At 41.1% G+C, this 17,064-nt stretch overlaps 1 protein-coding gene across 3 annotated transcripts in view; it reads left to right on the forward strand.

Moving 5' to 3' along the window:
• Positions 1-211: 211 nt before the first annotated feature.
• The window catches only part of cdc42 (cell division cycle 42), a 38,677-nt gene continuing 21,824 nt past the window's right edge, over positions 212-17,064 (forward strand). For 2 of the 3 annotated variants that reach the window (XM_046342459.1, XM_046342460.1), the window contains exon 1: positions 212-307. The gene's annotated coding sequence lies outside the window, so the exon portion shown is untranslated. Of the gene's footprint in view, positions 308-1,097; positions 1,153-17,064 lie in introns of all 3 variants that reach the window. The other variant, XM_046342461.1, reaches the window with a different exon arrangement.

Below are 17,064 nucleotides of genomic sequence, written 5' to 3' on the forward strand. Positions count from 1 at the left end.
ACTATTGCAGGTGATTGCAAATAGAGGGAAAAGTCAGGTCTTCTCATAAAAAAAACTTAATGTGCATTAACACAGAGTAAGATAATACCGGTATTGTACTGCACTATTCTAACTAGGGAATATATTCATGTTCACTGTTATTGAAATGTAAATCATTTGGAGTCAATCAATCAATTTTGCTATAAGTGATTTCTTATTAACATCTCACGCATTACGTTCTACGCACGTGCCCCTGCACTTTTGACTAGAAAGCCCCTAGCGTGAACCTGCCAACGCCCGCCGCAGAGACACAAATAAAGAGGATACGGTACGGAAAATGACTATTTTTAATAAATTATTTCTTCACGTATAGTAGCTAGTTACTATCGGTGTTATAAGTAACATGTCACTATCAACGTAGGTATCTGGTTGTTTACTTCATTGGAGATAAAATGTTTGCTTTTGTCATCTCATTCAACAACCGCATCCGCTTGGTAGCCAATCTAACATCGTTTACTACGGTAGCTACTGCAAACTAGCGAAAGGAAGCCGCTAGCCAAACTAACTAGCTAAATCAACGCTAATCAGACTTTTTCAATGAAATTATAGCTAACGTTATCTAAACGAGCTAGTGGATTAATGTACTTAAAGCAATCGATCTGACAGGGTTTGTATGAAAACAATTAAGTTGCGTTAATCTGTGTTTCTTCATCGTTGATTGACACTTACTACTAGCTGTTAGCTAGCCAGGGTGCTAGCTGGAATGGCGATGGTCGCTCTCTGCTTAAAACCGCCTGGGAGGGTAGTTAACGCTACTGTCAGGAGGAAGCCAGGAGGAATGATTGAACGATGGTAGCCAGCACATAGATGTTTCCATTATTTCACGACAACGTAGCGTGTAATGTTACCTAGTTAGGAGTGTTATTATTTTGATTGTTGACCATTTCTCTACCAATGTTTTAGAATTGTCAGACCGATACATTAGGCCATGGAATAGTAGCTACGAGCCGTCTTTAATTAGCTAGCTGGTTAGCTCATGGTTAGTTAATACATGGATAGTGGTACATCGGGTATATGGTTGTGTAAAGCTGATTTGTTTTTTTTGTCCCCTTCCACAGTGCCATTCAGTCGGTGCTGATAGAAAAGCAATTCAACCAAACTCCTGACTTTGTGGTACATTGATTTCATTTGTTTGGTCTATTGTACTTATTGACAGACTTAACCTTACATTCAGAAAAAAGGCATAGACCTTTAAAATAAGTATGGTTATGTGGGTTGGCTAGCAGTACGTGAGTCAGTGTGTTTTCTACATAGGCTGTAGGAAGGAAACAGGGAGGCTGTGAAAGATCACTAAAGCCTTTCAGAGTGAGTAAATCCGGTGTAATACCAGACACCGCCTTGCAGATACAGCTGCTTTTGGTAGTCTATACTGCACAGCATTGTACTGTAAACCCAGATGGGAAAGTCCCTGAAAGTCATTGCACAGCTGCATTGTGTGTCCCTCTGCCCCTTCTGTAAAAGTGTCCTAGGTGGGAGAACCCCTGCATCTGCAAAGGGGTGGGATGGTGAGTCTTCTATTGACATTCTTGGAATATCTGGGCATCCTAGCATTAGTTCAACATTAGGCACATGTGTGCGTGTTTGGAGATGGAGACACAACTTTACTGTTGTGATAATGATTGCATCAGCTTTAATCCACTCATTTGTGTTTGTAGGCCAGCCAGCACTCTGAAACAAGGCCAACCAAGGCAGTGAAAGTAGCTGACTGACAGAGCGGTGTAATCTGAGTCCACATAGGCGATAAGTCCACATTGCTAGGTATTGGTTGGCAACTATTGAAGTTGTTTCCTTTCAACAGGCCAGAGGCCAACAGAAAATGACAACATTTTGGAGAGGTGTGTGGAACATATGGTATGACCAGCTCTATCGGGATGTGATTCCATGTTCTCACGGGCCTACATGCAACAAAGGTGGTGGCTGTTTATTGAAAACCCATACACTCGTCACTCATCCTCTTGTCCTCTTGCTATCAGGAAGCATCATAATTATAGTAGGCATTAACCGTGTTGAGTCACACATAGTGACAAGTTAAGACACCATTTTAGACCCAGCAAGCTGTTGGTTGAACATTCTCATTAGCTAGCTAGCTTTTTCAAGCAGAAATTTGCTTCCTGCAACACGAACTCAAAAAAGTTCTGGGACACTGTAAAGTTCATGGAGAATAAGAACACCACCTCCCAGCTGCCCACTGCACTGAAGATAGGAAACACTATCACCACTGATAAATCCACCATAATTGAGAATTTCAATAAGCATTTTTCTACAGCTGGCCATGCTTTCCACCTGGCTACTCCTACCCCGGTCAACAGCACTGCACCCCCCACAGCAACTCGCCCAAGCCTTCCCCATTTCTCCTCCCAAATCCGTTCAGCTGATGTTCTGAAAGAGCTGCAAAATCTGGACCCCTACAAATCAGCCGGGCTAGACAATCTGGACCCTTTCTTTCTAAAATTATCTGCCGAAATTGTTGCCACCCCTATTACTAGCCTGTTCAACCTCTCTTTCGTGTCGTCTGAGAATCCCAAAGATTGGAAAGCAGCTGCGGTCATCCCCCTCTTCAAAGTGGGGGACACTCTTGACCCAAACTGCTACAGACCTATATCTATCCTACCCTGCCTTTCTAAGGTCTTCGAAAGCAAAGTCAACAAACAGATTACAGAGCATTATGAATCTCACCATACCTTCTCTGGTATGCAATCTGGTTTCAGAGCTGGTCATGGGTGCACCTCAGCCACGCTCAAGGTCCTAAACGATATCTTAACCGCCATCGATAAGAAACATTACTGTGCAGCCGTATTCATTGATCTGGCCAAGGCTTTCGACTCTGTCAATCTCCACATCCTCATCGGTAGACTCAACAGCCTTGGTTTCTCAAATGATTGCCTCGCCTGGTTCAACAACTACTTCTCTGATAGAGTTCAGTGTGTCAAATCGGAGGGTCTGCTGTCCAGACCTCTGGCAGTCTATGGGGGTGCCACAGGGTTCAATTCTTGGACCGACTCTCTTCTCTGTATACATCAATGATGTCGCTCTTGCTGCTGGTGAGTCTCTGATCCACCTCTACGCAGACGACACCATTCTGTATACTTCTGGCCCTTCTTTGGACACAACCCTCCAGGCAAGCTTCAATGCCATACAACTCTCCTTCCGTGGCCTCCAATTGCTCTTAAATACAAGTAAAACTAAATGCATGCTCTTCACCTGCACCCGCCTGTCCAACATCACTACTCTGTACGGCTCTGACTTAGAATACGTGGACAACTACAAATACTTAGGTGTCTGGTTAGACTGTAAACTCTCCTTCCAGACCCATATCAAACATCTCCAATCTAAAGTTAAATCTAGAATTGTCTTCCTATTTCGCAACAAAGCATCCTTCACTCATGCTGCCAAACATACCCTTGTAAAACTGACCATCCTACCAATCCTCGACTTTGACTGTCATTTACAAAATAGCCTCCAATACCCTACTCAACAAATTGGATGCAGTCTATCACAGTGCAATCTGTTTTGTCACCAAAGCCCCATATACTACCCACCATTGCGACCTGTACGCTCTCGTTGGCTGGCCCTCGCTTCATACTCGTCGCCAAACCCACTGGCTCCATTTCATCTACAAGACCCTGCTAGGTAAAGTCCCCCCTTATCTCAGCTCGCTGGTCACCATAGCATCTCCCACCTGTAGCACACGCTCCAGCAGGTATATCTCTCTAGTCACCCCCAAAACCAATTCTTTCTTTGTCCGCCTCTCCTTCCACTTCTCTGCTGCCAATAACTTGAACGAACTACAAAAATCTCTGAAACTGGAAACACTTATCTCCCTCACTAGCTTTAAGCACCAACTGTCAGAGCAGCTCACAGATTACTGCACCTGTACATAGTCCACCTATAATTTAGCCCAAACAACTACCTCTTTCCCTACTGTATTTATTTTGCACCCCATTATTTTTATTTCTACTTTGCACATTCTTCCACTGCAAATCTACCATTCCAGTGTTTTACTTGCTATATTGTATTTACTTTGCCACCATGGCCTTTTTTTTTTTTTTGCCTTTACCTCCCTTATCTCACCTCTTGCTCACATTGTATATAGACTTGTTTATACTGTATTATTGACTGTATGTTTGTTTTACTCCATGTGTAACTCTGTGTTGTATGTGTCAAAATGCTTTGCTTTATCTTGGCCAGGTCGCAATTGTAAATGAGAATTTGTTCTGAACTTACCTGGTTAAATAAAGGTGAAATAAAGTAAAAATTAGTCTAGCAGTAGGCTTGGAAGGGCTAGATGTGGCAACACTGTCTGTTCTTGTCAGCACTGTTTAGGTCATATGCCTATCTATCACTCTTTAACTTTGTCTCAACATCACCCCAGCCAGTGTCCAGCTGCTTGGAGCCAGTGTAGGAGGAAAACACCCTGATCAGGCTGGTGTGTGTTGGAACAGAGGGATGGTTAGCCCCTCATCCTCAGGTTGTTGGAGTGTGGAAGGAAGATGTCCATCTGTGCATTAGTTTATGTTCACTCCCTCTCCCGTTCACTCTCTTGCTCACTTTGCAATATGACACTGTCTTGCTTTCTCTCACTCCCCCTCGCTCTCTTTCTCCCTTATACTTGTCGCTCATCCTCATTGCTACAGAGCTCTGCGGAGGCTCCACACATACCCATCTAGCGTCCCTCTGCCCCCATTGCCAGCCCCCCCACTCCCTTGCCTGGAGAAGATGTGGCCTAACCTCTGTTGTGCAGTTTTGTCACACAACACAATAGATGTCTCAAGTTGAGGCAGTGTGCAATTGGCATGCCGACTGCAGGAATGCCCACCAGAGCAGTTACCAGAAAACGTAATGGTCAAATCTCTACAATAAGCTGCCTCCAATGTCTTTTTAGATAATTTGGCAGTACGTCCTACCGACCTCACAACCACAGACCACGTGTATGGAGTTGTGGGTAAGCGGTTTGCTGATGCCAACTTTGTCAATAGAGTGCCCCATGGTGGCGGGGTTTGGGCAGGCATAAACTATCAAATTTTATGTCACATAAACATGTTTAGCAGATTTTATTGCCGGTCTAGCAAAATGCTTGTTTCTAGCTCCAACAATGCAGTAATATCTAACAATTCACATCAATACACACAACCTAAAAGTTGTTAAAAAAAAAAAAAATCTATAAATATTAGAGTTGCATATACTAAAACAGTAGAATATACAGTTTAATGAATGAGTAAAGCAACATTATGTAAACATTATTCGTGGCTAGTGATATCAACTATATGTACAGTTGAAGTTGGAAGTTTACATATACCTTAGCCAAATACATTTAAACTCAGTTTTTCACAATTCCTGACATTTTAATCCTAGTAAAATTCCCTGTTTTTAGGTCAGTTAGCATCACCACTTAGTTTTAGGAATGTGAAATGTCAGAATATTAGTAGTGAATCTTATTTCAGCTTTTATTTCTTTCATCACATTCCCAGTGGGTCAGAAGTTTACATACACTCAATTAGTATTTAGTAGCATTGCCTTTAAATTCTTTGGTTTAACTAGGGTCAAATGTTTCAGGTAGCCTTCCACAGCCTTCTCACAATAAGTTGGGTGAATTTTGGCCTATTCAGGTTTGTAGGCCTCCTTGCTCACACACGCTTTTTTCAGTTCTGCCCAAAAATGTTCTATAGGATTGAGGTCAGGGCTTTGTGATGGCCACTCCAGTACCTTGACTTTGTTGTCCTTACGCCGTTTTGCCACAACTTTGGAAGTATGCTTGGGGTCATTGTCCATTTGGAAGATCCGTTTGCGGCCAAGCTTTAACCTCTCTGGGAGGTTGAAGCTGGCAAAAGCCAGTGAAAATGAAGAGTGCCAAATTCAAATAAATTACTATAAAAATCTAATTTTCATGAGATCACACATGCAAGATACCAAATTAAAGCTACACTTATTGTGAATCCAGCCAACATGTCAGATTTCAAAAAGGCTTTACGGCGAAAGCAAACTATGCTATTATCTGAGGATAGCACTATAGTAAACAAACACTGACGAGCATATTTCAGCGCGACACTAAACGCAGAAATAAAGATATAATGCATGCCTTACTTTTGATGAGATTCTTTTGTTGGCACTCCAATATGCCCCATAAACATAAATGGTCCCTTTGTTCAATTAATTCCATATATATATAATCTATCCAAAATGTCAATTTATTTGGCGCGTTTGATCCAGAAAAACACCGGTTCCAACTTGCCCAACGGGACTACAAAATATCTCAGAAGTTACCTGTAAACTTTGCCAAAACATTTAAAACTACTTTTGTAATACAACTCTCTGTATTTTTTTATGTAAATAATCAATGCAATTGAATACTGGATGATCTGTGTTCAATACAGGAGGAAAACAAACTAGCTAGCTTTCAGGTCACGTGCCTCTAAAAGAGTCCTCTTCACTCTAACCTCATTCTGAACAGTGTTACTTCATTATACAAAGGAAAAACCTCAACCAATTTCTATAGACTGTTGACATCCAGTGGAAGTGGTAGGAACTGCAAGAAGGTTCCTTAGAAATCTGGATTCTGAATGAAAACCCATTGAAAAGAGTGACCTCAAAACAAAAACAAAATCTGAATGGTTTGTCCTCAGGTTTCACCTGCCAAATAAGTTCTGTTATACTCAGACATGATTCAAACAGTTTTAGAAACCTCAGTGTTTTCTAATAATATGCAATCGTATCTTCTGGGGATGAGTAGCAGGCAGTTGAATTTGGGCATGCTTTTCATCCAAAATTCCAAATGCTGCCCCCTATCCTAGATGTTAACTTCCTGACTGATGTCTTGAGATGTTGCTTCAATACATCCGCATAATTTTCCTAACTCATGATGCCATCTATTTTGTGAAGTGCACCAGTCCCTCCTGCAGCAAAGCACCCCCACAACATGATACTTCCAGCCCGTGCTTCACAGTTGGGATGGTGTTTCTTTTTGGCTTGCAAGCCTCTCCCTTTTTCCTCCAAACATAACAATGGTCATTATGGCCAAACAGTTATATATTTTTTTCATCAGACCATAGGACATTTCTCCAAAAAGTGCGATCTTTGTTTGTCCCCCATGTGCAGTTGCAAACCGTAGTCTGGCTTTTTTTTTTTCTTTTTTTTTCTCTCTCGAGCAGTGGCCTCTTCCTTGCTGAGCAGCCTTTCAGGTTATGTCGATATGGACTCGTTTTACTGATACTTTTGTGCCTGTTTTCTCCAGCATCTTCACAAGGTCCCCTGCTGCTGTTCTGGGATTGATTTGCACTTTTCGCACCAAAGTACGTTCATCTCTAGGAGACAGAACGCATCTCCTTCCTGAGCGGTATGACGGCTGTGTGGTCCCATGGTGTTTATACTTGCATACTATTGTTTGTACACATGGAACGTGGTAGCTTCAGGTGTTTGGAAATTGCTCCCAAGGATGAACCAGGCTTGTGGAGGTCTACAATTTTTTTTCTGATGTCTTGGCCGATTTCTTTTGATTTTCCATGATGTCAAGCAAAGAGGCATTGAGTTTGAAGGTAGGCCTTGAAATACACCCATAGGTACATCTCCAATTCACTCAAATGATGTCAATTAGCCTATCAGAAGCGTCTAAAGTCATGGCATAATTTTCTGGAATTTTCCAAGCTGTTTAAAGGCACAGTCAACATAGTGTATGTGAAATTCTGACCCACTGGAATTGTGATAAAGTGAAATAATCTGTCTGTAAACAATTGTTGGAAAAATGACTTGTGTCATGCACAACTATAGACTTGCCAAAACTATAGTTTGTTAAAAACAAGAAATTGTGGTTGAAAAAAGGAGTTTATTCTTTATTTTTTACTCCAACCTAAGTGTATGTTATCTTCTGACTTAAGCTGTATATGGGGCAGCAGCCTCTAGGTGCAGGGTTACGTAACCGGGTGGAAGCTGGCTACTGATGGCTATTTAACAGTCTGATGTCCTTGACAGAGGAGCTGTTTTTCAGTCTCTTGGTCCCAGCTTTGATGCACCTGTACTGACTTTTCCTTCTGGATGGTAAGCGGGGTGTACAGGCAGTGGCTCAGGTGGTGGTTGTTCTTTAACTTTTTGGCCTTCTTGTGACATTGGGTTCTGTAGGTGTCCTGGAGGGCAGGCAGTGTGCCCCCAGTGATGCGTTGAGCAGACCGCACAACCCTCTTGAGCCCTGCTGTTGCAGGCGGTGCAGTTGTCGTACCAAGCGGTGACAGGATGCTCTCAATTGTGCATCTGTAAAAGTTTGAGGGTTTTTGGTTTCGTCAATGTGGATAGGGGCATGCTCCCTCTGCTGTTTCCTGGAGTCCACGATCAGCTTCTTTGTTTTTTCAACATTGAGTGAGGTTATTTTTCTGACACCACACTCCCAGGGCCCTCCTCTCTAGGCTGTCTCGTTGTTGGTATTCAGGCCTACTACTGTTGTCATCTGCAAACTCGATTGAGTTGGAGGTGTGCGTGGCGGACAACAAACACAATTGAACCTTTTCTATGGACATTTGAATGTACTGAGATACCGTCACAAGATCCAGAGGCCCGTTGTCGTGCCGTTCATCTGCCGCCATCACCTCATGTTTCAGCATGATGATGCACGGCCCCATGTCGCAAGGATCTGTACACAATTCCGGGAAGCTGAAAATGTCCCAGTTCTTCCATGGCCTACATACTTACCAGACATGTCACCCATTGAGCGTGTTCGGGATACCAGTTACCGCCAATATCCAGCAACTTCACACAGGCATTTAAGAGGGGTGGGACAACATTCCACAGGCCACAATCAACAGCCTGATCAACTCTATGCAAAGGAGATGTCACGCTGTGTGAGGCAAATGGTCACACCAGATACTGACGCATCTTCTAATCCACTCCTCCTAATTTTTTTATATATATATATTTTTAAATCTGTGACCAACAGATGCATATCTGTATACCCAGTCGTCAAATCCATAGATTAGGGTCTAATTTATTTATTTCAATGGACTGATATCCTTATATGAACTGTAACTCAGTAAACATCTTAAATTGTTCTTAGATTTTTGTGTGTGTGTGTATATAGGCCATTTTCTAAGAGTGTAAGGGATTAAAGTGACACCTAACTATTGAATTAATCGTTTACCCCAGAGACTTTTGTAGCTATTCAATGTTTGGACGATAACCACGATAACCAGCATTTTGAAGTTTGTATGCTAAAAATGAATGGCTGTGTCAGTTCCTGGAAGTGGAACCATAATTGTGGGGAGAGGGCTACTGCCCGTTGCAGCCCTTTTGGAGCCTGGGGCCTTCAACCCTCACAGGGAATTGAGGCTTCTCTGTTAGGACTGTGATGGTCATGGAATTTTGGTAGATCATGGTAGATTTGGATAAACACTCTGAAGTTTCCAAAACTGTTAAAATAGTGTGAGTACAACAGAACTGATTTGGCAGGTGAAAACTTGAGAAAAATCCTTTCAGGAAGTAGTTTTCTTTTGTAGTTTTCTATTCAATGCCATTACAGTATCCATTGACTTAGGACTCCATTTGCAGTTCCTATGCCTTCCACTAGATGTCAACCGTCTTTATAAATTGTTTCAGGCTTGTGAGGGAGTAAGACCAGTGAATGAGTGGACCCTACTGTGTTGCAGAGCTTTTTCATGCGCAACCTCGAGAGAGTGCATTTCTTGTTTACCTTTTATATTGACGACGTTATTGTCTGGTTGAAATATTATAGATCATTTGGGCTAAAAACAACCTGAGGATTGAATATAAACATCGTTTGACATGTTTCTATGAACTTTACGGATACAATTTGGATTTGTCTACCTGTTTTGACTGCATTTGAGCCTGTGGATTACTGAAGAAAACAGGTGAAAAAAACGGAGGTTTTTGGATATAAAGAGACTTTATGGAACATTTATTGAGTAAATGAATGTCTTGTGATTGCCAATATATGAAGATCATCAAAGGTAAGGGATTAATTCTTCTCTATTTGTGAGTTTTGTAACGCTTCTGCTTGGCTGGTTACTGTTTGTAATAATTTGTCGGCTAGGTATGTTCTGGGCTAGGTATGCTTTCGGCGAAAAGCATTTTATAAATCTGACACCGTGGTTGGATTAACAAGAAGTTAATCTTTAAACCTATGTAAAATATGTTTTTGTTTTCTGAATTTTTATAATGAGCATTTCTGTACTTGAATTTGGCGCTCTGCAATCTCACTGAATGTTGGCCAGATGGGACGCTAGCGTCCCACATACCCTAGAGGCTAAAAGGAAGGCTTGGCGAAGCACAATGGATGTGACACTCTGCAAATTGAGTGTTATTATTTTAAAGATTTCTTCACCAAACTTCATCGTACTACTTTCTAATTATCTGAAAATACAGTGTACCTTGGGCCCTATGAAATCCGTTTACAATTTTCTGAATTCTGTGTTTTACGATTTACACATCATCAGTGTCGCATGTGAATTCATAAAACATCAACAATTTTACCTCTTTGGGCTAGCGTCCCACCTGGTCAACATCCAGTGAAATTGCAGAGCGTGAAATGCAAAATTCGTAATATTAAACATGCATGAAAATACAAGTGTCTTACATAGTTTAAAAGCATAACTTCTTGTTAATCCAGCCGCTTTGATTCAAAAAGGCTTTACGGCGAAATCATACCATGCGATTATTTGAGTCCAGCGCCCCGTGTACAAAAGCATTACAAACATTTTCCAAACAAGCAGAGGTGCCACGAAAGTCAGAAAAAGCAATAAAATAAATCACTTACCTTCCTCTGTTTGCAATCCCAAGGGTCCCAGCTACATAAGAAATGGTCATTTTGTTTGATAAAGTCCTTTATATTCCAAAGTCAGGTTAGTTGGCGTGCTTAACTCAGTATATCACCGGTTTCCCTCATTGAAAATGCATATCAAATGAATCCCAAAAGTTACCAATACACTTCGTCCAAACAAGGTTTCTAATCAATCCTCAGGTGCTCTAATATATAAATAAATAATAAAATGTAAATAATAGAATGGTATGTTCATTACTGGAGATAAATAAACGAAGTGCCCTTGCTCATCCACGCGTGCCACAATACTACAGCCAAAATGGGAGACACCTAGAAAAACTACATTCTAGCTCATTTAAAAAAAAAAACAGCCTGGAACTCTTTCTAAAGACTGTTGACATCTACTGGAAGCCCTAGGAACTGCAATCTGGGAGGTATTCCTTTGATTGTCCCATAGACAGGCATTTTAAATGGTGTCACTTCAACAACAAAAAATTCCCGGATGGATTCTCCAAGGGTTTTCACCTGCTATATCTGTTCTGTTATACTCACAGGCACAGTGTTTTCTATCCAATACTACCAATTATATGCATATCCTAGCTTCTGGGCCTGAGGAACAGGTGGTTTACTTTGGGTACCTCAGTCATTCAAACTTCCGAGTACTGCCCCCTAGCCCAAAAAACTTAAGATATAACAGTACATTTGTATTGATGCAACACAACATTGCACAATTTTTAAAAATCAAGGCTAGTGCTTCAATACAGAGTTAAGTGTTTCATTATAAATGAAAAAAGTAATGTGGTAATCTAGGCAACAATGCAGCCAGCAATAGGCAAAACTTAGTTATACTTATGTAAAAAATCAATGGTACATTCATTGTTTTTTTTGTGAAGTAAAGTGCTTCACTAGGCAAATTATGCAGCAATAGGCTAAATCTATGGTTTCCATTTATCACAGACCTCTCCATTATAAGTACATGATTATCAGCCTCTTTGTGTTGAGCTCGGTGAGTGGAGTTGTGTATTTGCTGATACTCCCCTCAGTCCACTGAGTTGACTGGGAAGTAGATGTAGGGCATTGCAACTCTTGAGAATCTTGCACTCATGCTCCTCCAGTAATCAGCAAGCTCCAAAACAGGTGAGGACTCCCTGGACACACAGCTGATAGGCAATCCATTCTTCACTGAGCTCGGTTGATGGGCTTGCCATGGATTTCAATTGTGTGTAGGCTTCAATCTACTTTTCCATGGCTGAAACCTGCCTAGGATCAAACACCCTTGCCAGCCTGTAGACCTCTGACTGGATGTGTGTCACAGTGCTTTGAGAACTTTGAAGGCCAAGTGGAATGCGTCATGGAGATGGTCAAGCACCTCCCTCCTGTCTCCAATCCCCATCTTTCTCAATAGCTCACCTGTCTTGGCAGCATACCCAAATGTTTTTGCCAATTTCATTCACTAGGTAAGAGTCTAGATCCTCCATGGCGTTGTATGCAGACACTGCTGTGGGACGGCGGGTTCCTTCCAGGATTGACAGAGCTCTCATCAGTTTGGAGCAGCCCTCTGCGATGAAGGTTAGCTTAACAGTGAGGGCCTGCACCATCACCTCTGTTTCTAGCTGACTGAGGATGTTTGTGACTGCCTGGGATGATGACTTTTCTGCCAACACAAACGCTCTGTAGTGATGAACGTGCTCTGCATGGTACTTCACTGCCTCAAACCAGCTATTCCATCTGGAGCTCACTGCTTCGGGAGGAGCTTTGGCCTGCACAAACTCATTCATAATGAGGAAGCTCACCCATTTCCTCTTTCTGCCAGGCTTCTTAAAGAAGACCGATAAGATCCATGTCACACGTGATGCAACTTCAGAGAAGTATTTGTAGCGCTGCCAGGTCTCACCCACCAGATTGATGACATGACAGAGACTGGTTACATGGACGCTGTTGAGCATCACTCCTTTCAGAACCTCCTTGTATGCCTTCAGGCAGTAGCAGCATTATCTGTGACCACTGCTCAGGCATTGTTCAGGTTCAGATCGTTGCTGTGGAGGGAGGCTAGTATAGCTTGGGAAAATGTGGAGTTTTTGCATCTGTCCATGAAAATGACATCCACCAGAAAATATTGATTTTCAACACATGCAACGAAAGATAGGTTAAAACAAAAAGTTATTATTTTATTTACATTTCAAGTGTAAACACTATAGATATAGCGATAGTTCGCTAGATGGAGAGGCAGACCAGTTGCTGACATTTATGCATCGCTATATTTCACCACGATAGCTTGTCGTTTGGAATATCACAATTAGCGTGCAGACAATTTCACATTGCAGAATGTAAATGTAGACTATAGCAACGGTATATTAATAGGCTAAGTTATGTTTAGATTGCTACAATCCCTTGCATCTGTTGTCTCGTCCACAACCGCCGCCAACTTCTAACAGATCTTCTGTAGAACAGCAGTCATGTGTTGGTCGAACACATGGGGCAGGTGAGTTTGATGGAGGCTGCTCTCATTTTTGGCCAACACTCCTCCCTGTTTGCAATGCTTCACTAGAAACGGCCGTAGCTTTCTTATCTTTTCTAAGGGAATATAAGACTGTGTACACAGCCTGAATAAATTCTCGTCTTGAATCTGCAGTTGCGCTTGCACTAGTAATGGTCGTTTGAAGGGGCATGCTCTGGCTAAGACGGTGCTTTTCCTTGTTCTTCATGTGGGCTTTAGACTTTAAGTGGTCATCACATGTATTTTTACAGGTCCCACCAATAGTATGTTGACAATTTGCAAACAGCTTATCAACTGACTTGTAATTAGAGGACGACCGACTGATTTTTTTCAACGCCGATACCGATTGGAGGACCCAAAAAAGCCGATTAATTGGCCCGTTTTTGTTTATTTGTAATAACGGCAATTACAACAATACTGAATGGACTTTTATTTTAACTTAACCTCTTGAAGCTAGGGGGCACTATTTTTATGTTTGGAAAAATAACGTTCCCAAAGTAAATGGCCTATTTCTTATGACCAGATGCTAGAATATGCATAAAATTGACAGACTAGGATAGAAAACACTGTTTCCCAAACTGAAAAATATTGTCTGTGGGTATAACACAACTGATATTGCAGGCGAAAGCCTGAGGATAATCCAATCAGGAAGAGCCTCTTATTTTGAAACGTCTGTGTTCCTATGCATGCCTGTCCTCTATTTAAAGAGATATCAACCAGATTCCTTTTTCTGTGGCTTCCCTAAGGTGTCAACAGTCTTTAGAACTAGTTTCAGGCTTTTATTTTGAAAAAATGAGCGTGAAGGATCACATTGTGTAAGTGGAGAGGTGGGGGCTCTGTAAGTCGCTCTGGATAAGAGCGTCTGCTAAATGACTTAAATGTAATGTAAATGTGAGTTTGTGTGCAATTGAGTAAAGCGGCCATTGTTCCTCCAGCTGTTATGGAAAAAGCTACACCATCGGTTGATTTATTTTCAAATATATATTTTAACTACCCGAGGAATGATTATAAAAAAAACGTTTGACATGTTTCTGTGGACATTATGAAGACTATTTGGAATTTCCGTCTGCGTTGTCGTGACCGCTTTGTCCTGTGGATTTCTGAACATAACGCGACAAAGAAACTTTTGGGTATAAAAATAATCTTTCTGGAACAAAAGGAACATTTGCTGTGTAACTGGGAGTCTCGTGAGTGAAAACATCCGAAGATCATCAAAGGTAAATGGTTCATTTGATTGCTTTTCTGATTTTCGTGACCAAGCATAATTTCAAAATCGGAGACGACAGGGTGATTTAACAAAAGGCTAAGCTGTGTATCAAAATATTGCACTTGTGATTTAATGAATATGAATATTTTCTAGTAATATTATTTGACTGTTGCGCTATGCTTTTCAGTGGTTGCAGATGAAAATATCCCGCTACAGTTATTGGTAGTGTCAAGAAGTTAATACATCAATAAAATTAATTTGGACCCAAATAAATAATGAAACATGTTCAATTTGGTTTAAATAATGCAAAAACAAAGTGTTGGAGAAGAAAGTAAAAGTGCAATATGTGCCATGTAAAAAAAACAACAAAAAAACTAAATTTTAAGTTACTTTCTCAGAACATGAGAACATATGAAAGCTGGTGGTTCCTTTTTAACATGAGTCTTCAATATTCCCAGGTAAGAAGTTTTAGGTTGTAGTTATTACAGGACTATTTCTCTAATATTTGTATTTCATGTACCTTTGACACTTGGATGATCTTATAGGCTCTTTAGTATTGCCATTGCAACAGTATAGCTTCCGTCCCTCTCCTCGCCCCTACCTGGGCTTGAACCAGGAATACATTGACAACAGCCACTCTCGAAGCATCGTTATCCATTGCTCCAAAAATGCCACATCCATTGCAGAGCAAGGGGAACAACTACTTCAAGGTCTCAGAGCGAGTGACGTCACCGATTGAAACGCTATTAGCGTGCACCCCGCTAACTAGCTAGCCATTTCACATCGGTTACACTAGCCTAATCTCTGGAGTTGATATAGGCTTGAAGTCATAAACAGCTCAATGCTTGAAGCCCAGCGAAGAGCTGCTGGCAAACGCAGGAAAGTGCTGTTTGAATGAATGCTTACGAGCCTGCTGCTGCCTACCACCGCTCAGTCAGACTGCTCTATCAAATCGTAGACTTAATTACAACATAATAACACACAGAAATACGAGCCGTAGGTCATTAATATGGTCAAATCCGGAAACTATCATTTCGAAAACAACTTTTTTTCTTTCAGTTAATTACAGAACCGTTCCGTATTTTATATAACGGGTGGCATCCCTAAGTCTAAATATTGCTGTTACACTGTACAACCTTAGATATTATGTACATTTCTGGCAAATTTATTTACTGTCTTTGTTAGGAATAAATGGCCTTCACACAGTTCGCAACGAGCCAGGCTGCCCAAACTGCTGCATATACCCTGACTGCTTGCACGGAACACAAGAGAAGTGACACAATTTCCCTAGTTAAAAGAAATTAATGTTGGCAGGCAATATTAACTAAATATGCAGGTTTAAAATACTTGTGTATTGATTTTAACGAAAGGCATTGTTTATGGTTAGGTACACAGTGCTTTTTTTTGTGAATGTGCTTGTTAAATGATCACCCGTTTGTCGAAGTAGGCTGTGATTCGATGAGAAAATTAACAGGCACCGCATCGATTCTATGCAACGCAGGACAAGCTAGATGACTACCCATGGTTGATATTACTAGTTTAACTAGTGATTGTCGAAGGTTGATTTGTTTTTATAAGATAAGTTTAATGCTAGGTAGCAACTTACCTTGGCTTCTTGCAGCACTCGCGTAACAGGTAGTCAGCCTGCCATGCAGGCTCCTCGTGGAGTGCAATGTAAGGCAGGGGGTTAAAGCTTTGGACTCGTAACCGGAAGGTTGCACGATTGAATCCCCGAGCTGACAAAGTTAAAAAATCTGTCGCTCTACCCCTGAACAAGGCAGTTAACCCACCGTTCCTAGGCCATCATTGAAAATAAGAATATGTTCTTAACTGACTTGCCGAGGTAAATACAGGCAAAACATAAAAAAAAAAAAATCTGCCACAATCGGTGTCCAAAAATGCCGATTACCGATTGTTATGAAGAACTTAAAATCGGCCCTAATTAATCGTCCATTTCGATTAATCGGTCGACCTCTACTCGTAATAGTCCTTTTGGTATTGCTCTGCCCTCAAACGCCTCATTTGAAAACTTTATTATTTCTCTAGGCCTACTCGTCTGTAATCTTTAAATTATGAAATGGTCCTTCTGTAGCTCAGTTGGTAGAGCATGGCGCTTGTAACGCCAGGGTAGTGGGTTCGATCCCCGGGACCACCCATACATAGAATGTATGCACACATGACTGTAAGTCGCTTTGGATAAAAGCGTCTGCTAAATGGCATATATTATTATATTATATGAAATCATTTAGGTTACTACAATATTTAGGCCTGCTTTAGATTTTTTTTAATTTTTAAAAATCAATTTCAGCCAAATTTTGGAACATTTTTGCAATATTCCACATTTTACAGCTGATTCAATTTTTATGGCCAGATTCTGCCAGTGATTTCCGCAACACAGAAATCATAGGGCCCAATGTACCTCAAAGAACCAATAAATAACCAGCATCTTGAACAGTTATTGCATAGGCTATCAAAGTGCACTCGTGGGTCCGGTATTAACCAACCAAAAAATGTGTTTACAATTCTTTATGGAATACCTTTTATTTTAATTGAGTTATATGGTTGCAC

The sequence above is a fragment of the Oncorhynchus gorbuscha genome, linkage group LG03 (assembly GCF_021184085.1).
Source record: "Oncorhynchus gorbuscha isolate QuinsamMale2020 ecotype Even-year linkage group LG03, OgorEven_v1.0, whole genome shotgun sequence".
Taxonomy (NCBI): Eukaryota; Metazoa; Chordata; class Actinopteri; order Salmoniformes; family Salmonidae; genus Oncorhynchus; species Oncorhynchus gorbuscha.